Source organism: Quercus lobata, chromosome 7 (assembly GCF_001633185.2).
Source record: "Quercus lobata isolate SW786 chromosome 7, ValleyOak3.0 Primary Assembly, whole genome shotgun sequence".
Taxonomy (NCBI): domain Eukaryota; kingdom Viridiplantae; phylum Streptophyta; class Magnoliopsida; order Fagales; family Fagaceae; genus Quercus; species Quercus lobata.
In genome coordinates, this window is record NC_044910.1 from 29904601 (window position 1) to 29915243 (window position 10643).

The window sequence follows — 10643 nt, forward strand, 5'->3', positions numbered from 1 at the left end:
GGGTACTAACCTGGGAGTGGTCTTTAACACCTTGAAGCTGTGGACCTAAGTCTCTTCTAGATGTGGGAAAGGGAGCTCGTGTTCTAGACGAACTACATTGGGATGCAGGTCTATCTTTCAAGAAGATAGTTGGCTGCCTAAAGGGTTGGCATAGATCCACGGATCTAGACCTTGGTTCCTGGTGTCCTTGGTACAGATCTAATGAAGACCTGGGCCTAGGTTCATCATATTCTAAGGGTGACCTAAACCTAGATTGGTCAAAGCTGAGTCTAACCGTTCCATCGGCTAACTGCAGGACAACATCTAGATCTGGGTTCCTAACAGGGTTCTGGATCTGTAGAGGATAATTTTCATTCTCTAAAGTCCATTGTGCTGGAAATGTGATCTCAGACCATTTCAGGGTTTTGGGTACCTGGACTGTAGATCGGACATCTGAAGTTTGGATAAGAGTGGTTTCACCTGCCTTTCTCTTATCTAAAGCCTGGATGGACATGTTTGTCCTCACGCACTTATAATATACTCTGTATATAAGAGCAAGCTGTCTGGTGCCATGTAACACAAGGGTTCCATGGTTTTAATGTTAAGGGTGAGGACCTTCAAAATATGAGGATCGTCAAGTGCAACAGTGAGGTTTGGGAAACAGTCTAAGTGAACTGGACCGTTACTCAAACTGGATTCTATGGTTCCTAGGAGACTATCATTAAATCTGATGAGGCGGGTGTCTCTAAGGGCCATAAGGATTGAGTTGTTCAACCCTTCTCTGATCAATGGTTTTACTCCAACTTGGACAAGTCCTATGTGGAGGAATTTATGATCTTTTTCCCTGTGAGCTTTCACGGCTGCAGGGGATAACAAGTAGCATGTTTCATACTCCTTGTTGATGCTGTAGACTTGTTCTATAGTCCTAACATGGTAGTCCGTTCTGAAAGACCTTTTTAAGGACTATGACGATGACTTATAGACTTGGGTTGTGGGAACTTTGGGTATGTTCCAATCTCCTAACTTCTGATCTAGATCTGAAAGCTGGTACGACTCTGAGTTGATTGTTCCATCTTCTTGTGGAATCTCAGGAGGGTTTGTACTGCTAGATCTAATGGAAGTGGAAGAGTCACTCCTTCTAAACATCCTATTTATCATTCTGGATTAAAAGCCTAAGAAATCAATTACAACCTAGACTACCTTTATCTTCTAATTTCTGGATCTAACCTTAGATCTGAAACAGGGAGTGTATGGACGCCTCCTGTGAATAGTTACCAACTTACCGCCGCTCGGACGCCTTCTACGTTCTCTGTTACTACTGACCGCCGCTTTTCCCTATTACTGAATGTATACGAACCTATACTTTCCCTCAACAACGCCTCGACGCCCACCTGGCTAACAGCTAACAGGGGAAACTCTTGGTTCACACTCAACCTCGGTACTTTAGACTTACTGGGTAATAGACGGACATAAAAACCGGGCTTACTCCTAGACTTACTGGATAACATCTCCTCACAGAACCTGGCATAGTACACATCTGCAACAAATTGTGGGGAAAGAAACAAAGACAGGAAGGAAAAGATAACTGGGAAGTAAAAGATTAGCTTAAACAGGTAATCACAAGATAATAAACAGTTTGAATGAATGGGAGGCTCAGCCTACCACCAAAAGAGGGAACAGTAAAAACTGACTAAGATGAAATAGTAGATGAAAAATGCAACATATGGGAGTGGAAGTGCTATCAAAAAATAGATATGAAACAAAATAATATTTGTTAGAGATAACATACTTTCAAAGTAATGAATAACCACAAAATAATGGATAACTATGGCGGTATAACCGGCCAACTTGATTGAAACTCAAAATAACTATAGTAACTTACAACACTTACTATCGGCCATAACTTGGCTCTGATACCAAAATGAGGGGTAAGTTACAACAAAATGGGTGTATATATATATATATATATATATCATAACTTAACCACTTAATATAGTTTTGTACATAATTAGTGTATGTGTATATATATATAATACAAATGGCCATTCAATTATTTATAATCTTTACAATTCTCATTCAATGGCATTATAAAATAATATGCTTATTAAATACTCTTATATTAATTTTAGAAAGTAAGTGGCTTAAAATATTAATAATACTTAACCACTTAAACACATAGTTTAATTATAAAAATTGGGTCGGGGTGTTACACTGGGAGTCTGTCATTTGTTTGTGTTATGGATTTAGGGCCCAATCCGAAGACAAGGGTTTGTCTGAGGATGAGAAATCTTTGTTAAGCAAGGTTGTATTAGTGAGTAAAGGTCAACTTTGACCACTATGGCTCAAGGGATGGGCCGAGGATAAATTCATCTTCGGCTAACTAGGGCCGAGGTTCAAAAAATGTTGTCTGTCACTCAGGAGTAATATTCCAAGTAGTCTTGTCGGTAGTGATAAGCATTGTTAGAGTGGTTATCAGAAGGAGGCCCTAAATATCTAAAGAAAAAGTAGCTACCACCACATTAAATGCACTGCAGCTAATACCCTGGCCGCATTAATGTGGAGGTGATACCTGAACAGTGTATTTCAACCTTACAGCTATTACATGAAGACTTAAGAAAGGTATAGATGGGACAAGTATCAACACCGACTGGCTAGGATGCACGTGGAAGAGGGAGAAGAGAAGGAAGGAGAGTATATAGAGAAAAGGGGGAAACAAGAGAAGTGGAGAGAGAATTCACAAGAAAAAATACTGTAGCATCTAAGAACTAAATTTGAGATCAATACATAAGATCAGACCTCCTCGGATCTTTCTGAGGACGATTTTTCTTCAATACGAGCCTTTTTTCTTTTCATTCTCCTATGATTTGAATCCATTTTTGTGTTTGTTTGATCAACTAAAGCCCAATATCCAAACCCATTCTCTACAAATTCATTGTTTTGGACTTTTTGGGCTTACGTCCATCCACGTAGTGGGCTAGGAGTTCAAATCTGGTCCTTACAAATTCATTAATTAAACTATATTATCTTGTTTTAGATGCAAAATTACTAATTAACATGAACCACAAATAATTATATTTTGAGGAAAATCTATAGACAAAAAATAAGACAAAAATTTTCACATCTATTGATGTGGTAGATTGATAGTGGTAAGTAAAAAGTGATGTCAGTAGTAGACCTAGATAAGAACTAGTACAACCTTAGGTGTAAGAACCTTGGAGAATACCGGTGGTATGAAGACGTGTTCACGACCCGTGTCATGCATAGAAGCGATTGTAACTCTCCATTTTGGAAGGAGAAGTTTATCAATGGCTTACCTACATTGTTTGGACAAAAGGTCAAAGAAACTCTTGCTAGCTCTTTAGGTGTCATAGATTATGATAACCTAACCTATGGAGACATCTCAAGCACAATACGAAATGAAGGGATGAAAATGTGTAGAGATCTCAAAATCCAGAGCCAAGCCAACAAGAGCAAAGCCAAGTACGAAATAAGGAATTTCTGTACTCAATATGGCTTACCTTCAATCATCCCCAAAAGGAAATCCAAACACAGAGGAGAAGAACCCTCTGAAAAGTCCCATAGGAAGAAAACTGCCTCCAAACATTATAGAAAACAGAAGTTCAAGACTAATGATTTCTATAAGAAAGGTAGATCTAGCCCCTCAGGGAAATTCATACCTAAAGCATCAGGAACATGTTTTAAGTGTGGAGAGAAAGGACATTTCCAGAAAGAGTGTAAAGCTAAGGCCAAAACCCTTATCAATACCCTCGTTAGTGACCAGACCAGTAAGGAAGAGATTTTCAAACTCTTAGAACTCGATCACCTAAGTAGTGAGTCTAATGACCAAGAGAAACACCAGTTGTTTAGAACATCCTCTGAAACCTCTAGAGTATCTTCTAGCTCCTCTAGTGACACGGATGAAATCCTAGCTTGCCAGGATAGTTGTTGTAGAAACAAAACTGTCCATGTTCTTTCTAAGCAGGAAGAGCTACTTCTTGATCTCATAGAACAGATCAAAGACCCAAAAGAGAAAGCTCAAAGACTTAGTGAGTTCCACAAAACCCTAGTTAAGGAAGCTAGTACATCCAAACCTAGGTTTCAGGAACCCAAAGTTGATTTGGAAAAAATCTACAATAGATTTACCAAATCCAAAAAAGAGATAACTATCCAAGATCTCCAGAAAGAAATTAAGGATAACAAAGCAGAAATGAGAAACCTTAAGCAGGAATTAACCATCCTTAGGGTTGATCATGGTCTCATGGACCTAAGAGTCAAAAATTTGGAGTTTACTTCTCATCCGGGCAATGAGGACAGAATCTCATTACAAAACCCTTCTGATGATGATGTAGATGAAACCATTAATCCTACTGCAGAAATGGAGCCAGAGCCATCCAATGGATCGTTCTTGCAAACCATCAGTCAGATTAACTTTCAGAAATGGCACTCTAAAATCAGGATTGTCATAAGTAAAGACTTTGAATTTGAGGTGGTAGCCTTAATAGATTCAGGCACCGATCTCAACTGCATTCAAGAAGAAATCATTCCCTCTAAATACTTCCGGAAAACCAAAGAAAGGTTGACTTTCGCAAGTGGTGGGAAAATGTAGATTGAATTCAAAATCCCTAAAGCACATGTTTGCCAAGACAATGCGTGTTTTAAAACCACCTTTGTTCTTGTCAAGAATATGACAGACATGGTCATCTTAGGAAACCCATTCATGTGTTTGTTGTATCCTTTCACCACGGATAGTGAAGGTATCACTACCCATCCTTTTGGCCAACCAGTAAAGTTTAAATTTCTTAGGAACCCAGAACCTAAAGAGATTGAGTGTCTCCAAAAAATTTCTGTTTCTAAAAATCTTAACCTCATCAATGCCAAAACCCCTTCATTTGGTCCAAATCAAGCCAAGAACCTTGATCAAATTGTACCATCCATCATATTTGATAAATCTTTGAGTCCCCATAAATTATCATCTCATCACATTGCATACAAAAGTATTTGCTCCATAACATCTCATGATTTTAACAAATATGTTTTCAAAAATAATCATTTTGTTAATACATGGCAGGAAGAAAAGCAAATAACTTTTCATACCAGCCCCACTAGTAAGTGGATCATGGCTTCTTCAAGCAGGAACAAAGGAAAAACCCCTATGCAGGGTTCTCCTTCTTAAATGCATGAAGGCGCTTCTTTTGGATCAGAACCCAGGAAAGTAACATCCCTTCTAGAACATGTTCCGCTTCAAATAACATTTTCAGGTGGTAATAGGACTATCTCTTTACATGAAGTTTTATCCAAGAATTTCCAATTTACAAATGGAATATATACAGGACTTCCACCCTCCACCAAAATTGTCCTCGATAACCTTCAAAGAGCCTTTACCCAAAACAACAATCGCCTTTTTCAGAGAACCCTCAGAGCACTAGAAATACACCTAGTTAACCTTGAGGCAGAAATTGAGATTGAAAGAATAGCTATTAGTCAACTCTCTGGCAAAGAGGATATCAATTCAATGGATAAAATGACTATTATGAGTACTGATTATGCTAGGTTAAGTCTTAAGACTCAAAACCAGCTAAGACGTGCTGTTGCCAACTTGCCTTCCGATATACAAGCACGTATCTTGGAAAGCAAGGCTATGTCTGAATCATATGACCAATGGTTCAAACATTTCAAAATAATGGTCATCACCCATTTTCCAGTTTATGGTGAAGAATCAGAAGATGCTGATACTGCCTTCATCCTATCAACCTGGGAGAAATACTTTGGAAGCAGCCACAGAGTCTACAAAAAGAAACACCCCTTCCCAGGCCTAATAATCAATTATGAAGATTGGTCTGTTGAAGAAGATCCAAGCTGGCTTTCACAAATGTTCGAATATGGTTTCGTCTGGTTCATCAAGCTAACAAGCCATGACCAGATCAACCAGTTTCCTGAGATTATCCGCCAGGTTGTTTTAAAAATCAAGAGTCCTTTTGTCTCCATCAGATGCTGGAGTACTCTCCCACAATGGGATAGAAACAATTGGATGACTGTCCAACCTGCGCACCATCTTGTACTCATTAATGGGTACACCCACAATGGACCTTGGTATGAAGGAGACTCTTATCTCCACAATGAAGACCCCGAAACTCTTGCAGATTACTGGAGAGGTTACTTCAACAATGAGATTATAGATGTCACCAGCGAGTTATGGCAGAATTATCACTTTGTTGGAAATACTAGCAGGATTTCAGTATTCACCACCAGGCCATACTCCGAAGCCCTCCATACCGAAAGGATTAACTACATTGAACCCAGACAGTTAGTTCTGCAGCAAGCAGATTATGAACCTATCTTATACTGTGGCTTCTGTGATAAATATGCCAAGTATCATGAGCACAATTGTGGCTATAATCCCCCATGGGATCCCTATGATGGGTATCCATCCGGATATGATACTGATTAAGCATTCAAGAACGGCTCCCGAACGCTCCAGAACAGCTCCAGAAGCCCAAAATTAGCTCAAGGACCACCTTTGCAAATTCGGTTACTATTCCTTGAACAGTGCCCGCACTAGCAGAGCTACCGACAGAGCACTATTCACTGCACAGTCCAGAACACTATGCAGAGTTACTATTCCAGAAAAGCAAGGGGACAAAACACTGTTCATAAACAGTGACCAGTTACTGTTCACTCAACAGTGCCCTGACAGAATCATGAAAATTACTATTGCTTTCGGCTGAAAAGATATTCACCTAAAGGTAAAAGTATTTCACCTTCCGTGATTCCCGCAATCTCCTGATCTGATCCAAGGCTCCCTCCAGCTATATAAGGCAGCCTCCTCTTCAGTCTTCAGCAGGCTTAATTTTAGAATTACCTCAGAGCTCTTCTTACTTTGTAAAGCAGAATGGCTTTCTTCTTCTTCCCTCTCCTAGTTTACACTTGTACTAGAACTACACTTGTAACCTATTTATGCTTCCGCCCCCAGTGCCCTTTGAACGGCACCCATTTTGTTGTAACTTACCCCCATTTCAGTGCCCTCTAAACAGGATAAGTTATAGTGGAAATTCCACCCACATGCAATCAATTGAAAATCAACACATGTAAAGCCTAGAACCATGCATGATGACAAACCCCATAGACCAAGACTTGGCCATGCAATCACCAAGCTCCACCTCACCTCTTCCTTGACTTTCTCAAACAAATAGAACATCCAAGAAGCTCCTTACTTCTCCATTTCCTACGGGTAAACACCCAAGTCTGAAATTTCAGCTTACTTTGCTCTCTTTTTCTCTTAAGGAAAGTGCTAGGAAGCTCCCTTGAGTCTTCCTCTCAAGTCCACCGATTCACACACCAAAAGAAAGACAAAACCCCACCCAAAAGTCTTCCCCTTATCCCATTTTCTTGGCTGCACCAGACAGAAAGTCCAGCAGCAAGAAGGAAGCTTCTTTCAACTCTCTCAAGCTCTCTACCTCTCATACCTTCTGGTCCAGCCACTAGGAAAGGAAATCCTTTCATGTAAGTCTATATATATATATATATATATATATATATATATGCTGTTTTAAGAAGCTTTGAAGTTGTGTTGGTGATTTGTTGAAGGTAGGTTAGGGTTTTTACTAATTAATGATTTTATAGGATTAAGGAAGTAAGAAAAAGTTAGGATGAGTATTTTGATGCTGCTGCTGGGATTTTTGGTTGTGCTTATTTTGCTCTAAATGGTTAAATGACTGTGTGTAAGTGTTTTATAACATGTCTTATGAGTATATAAAAATCCCCATATGAAAATACCATCGTTTGATAATTGTTTGTGAATTTACGATAAAACGTTGCAAAGCTGTTACTGTGACAGATTCTGTGTTCATGCATGTTAAATTATGTATTAAATTGTATATAGTGAATTTAGATTCTAGGGATAATTCCTATGAAACCTAAGACACTTGTGGTTGTTATTGAATTTGTCTCACAGCATTTGGATTAATATAAAAATAATGGTTTAATTTATAATTTGCATGAAATCCTGTCAGGACAGATTTGAGTATTCTGTCTTGCGTGATTTTTAGTAAATTATGGGTTTATGATTTGACCCCGAAATTTTTATGGTATATACTGGACATACAGGGAAGTAGTTCTGTAAATTTTCATGACAATTGGATATGCTTGAACAGCCCATTTGTATTTTACAAATGAGGCATACGCTGCTGGAATAAAACAGTGAACAGTAAGGGACATGCCTAAATTTGTGGATTTAATTCTCAAGTTAGGGTGTATGTTTTGAGCTATAATTTAATAGGCTCATCCTTTGGTATGTTTGATGCATATATAAATTTTATGGATTGGTTTCTCTGTGGTTTAGCTGCAAATGTGTTTGATGATTGTATCATATGTTTTGGGGAACTTTATGTGATGGGAATTAGGATTTCCTTGATTCTAAGAGATAGGCTTTGAGATGAATGTGTAAGTCTATGACAAGGAAATTATAGATAGTAATAAGCTTTGATTTATGGTTTAGGTATTACCAGTATCCACGTCTAAGCTCCTTCGACTTTAGGCTCTCGATTCCTCTGCTTTCAGGTAAGGGATAAGTTATATGAGCATTTGGTAAGTCATGAGGTTATTTTAAAGTATATTATGCATTAAAATGTTTTTGATTAGAGATATGGCATGTAATCATTATTCTGACAAAGATATGTTCGTGAGATTTCGAAAAACTTATGTATATGATTTAAGCATATTGATGCTATTATTGATTCCACGAACATGATGTTTAATGAAAAGAATGGAAATGCTATTATTATGAAATGTTATGCAAAATAAGAAATTTCAATATGATGTAAAGTATGAAATGTTTTCGGGTTATGTCCTCTGGTGATCTGAACTCTGCTAGTAGGGGTTAATTACTAGCTTTCCATGGAAAACGTTATATGATTGGCCATTAAGTGGGACTGGCTCTGCTGTACCCGCCCCTTGTTGGTTCCGGCCAACTTGTGGAGGAAGCCAACCTACCCCCATGGTTGGAAGATATATATTATGATGTAATCCCGGGAATACTTGGCATTGTGGGGAATGCTGGATGCCTAGCACTGTGGTGCTAGAAGCCTCCCAAATAAGTACAGACTTATCAGATATGGGCTAACCAATAAGTTATTTATGAACATCTATGTTATGTTATTAATCATGAGAGAATTATTTTGTTAAAATGCATTGTGAAAAGTAAAAGCTCTCATGGCAAGAAGTTTCTAATGAAAAGAAAAACTGGTCATTAAAGATAAAAGTTTCTAAAGTTCTGTTGTGCTATAAAGATAAAGTTTCTGATGAAAGTGCAAGTTTATGTTTAAAAGTTATCAGATATTTGTTTTTATGAAACGTTAAGTTTTATGATCATGAAAGTTATAATATTCTATGAGAAGAAGTTTATAAAGAAAAATTTTCTTATTAGTCAAGCTGTTTCTAATTTAATACAAAGTTGCCGATTATCTGATTTAAGTTAAAATAATTATTTTGTAATGAGAATATATATATATGGCAACTTTGTAGGAAATGAAAGAAGTTTAATCCGAAAGGTTTGGTAATGTTAACCTAATAAGAAAAGGAGAACAATTGTTTTCTATGAAGAGCGTATAAGTTATTATTATGAATAGTATTAAATACTATACATGAAAAGATGTTCTCCTATTTGAATATTCATAGAATGAAATAATCTGATTTACATGCATCCTTATTGAACTCTCATATATCTTACCTTTATTGAGTTGTGTAGCTCACCCCTTCCACTCTTTCAGTTAGCAGGTTTATTTTAGAGCAGAGGGAGCCTTAGTCGAGTTTTGAAAGGAACTGGTTTAGTTTTATATGTATAGATCCTAAATTGGCAATATGATGTTTAGATTTGTAGCATTGTTTATTTTAGGATCTAATGAAAGTGTATACCTTAAAGTATTAAGAGATGTATTATGTGAAATTTTGAATTTGAACAATTGGTGAATTATGTTATTCTTTGAAGTACAATGTAGATGCTCTGAATGTCAAGTGAAAGGTTATATATTTTAAGTAAAGAAACAAAAATGAAAAGAAAGAGGAAAGCTTTTGGAAAAGTTTTGTAAAAGTTAAGTTGGCTCTTGTTAATATCAGGTTTAAACTTGATATTAGCATGCCGGTCATGGTCACAAATCCGGGTATCGGGTTTGGGGCGTGACACCCAGGCCTAATATCCCTACAATAGCCCCTCGAGATTCTCCTTTTTGGCTTCCCAGGAAGAAATGAGGATTTCGATGTCTCCAGATTTGCTCTGTGCTTGTTCCGTCCCACCTCATCCCAAAGATACGTTGTTTCAACTACCCAAGACACGTTTTCGTCACTCCAGCTTACGAGACGCGCTTCTCATTAAATTTTTATGGCCTTATGTTCCCCATGTTCTACGGTGCGATGCAAATCTAACGGTTGAGAACTCTGTTAGGACTCAGGCGGGAACTTTCCCGTTCTGTAGCTAATTCTTTGATATAAATATCAATCAAATCAAACACTCCCTTTATCTTAGCAATTCCTTAACTCTTAGTGCACATACTCCGAACCTACCCACTTTCTCACCTTGCTCGAGCTTCTACAAATACTAAAAGCCTGTCCGAGGACCCATTTTTTACTCTTATAAGTCCTCACGAATCTCTACTCTTTATTTTTTCCATACA

General features: G+C 37.8%; 1 long non-coding RNA gene across 2 annotated transcripts; it reads left to right on the plus strand.

The window, feature by feature from the left end:
- Positions 1 to 7106: 7106 nt before the first annotated feature.
- On the plus strand, positions 7107 to 9961 carry LOC115952563. 2 transcript variants are annotated; one of them, XR_004083465.1, is made up of 3 exons: positions 7107 to 7479; positions 8474 to 8535; positions 9744 to 9961. It is a non-coding gene; the product is annotated as an uncharacterized LOC115952563 (long non-coding RNA). The 2 variants fall into 2 exon arrangements; XR_004083464.1 differs by lacking the exon at positions 9744 to 9961 and having other exon boundaries at positions 7112 to 7479; positions 8474 to 9197.
- The last annotated feature ends 682 nt before the right edge of the window (positions 9962 to 10643 follow it).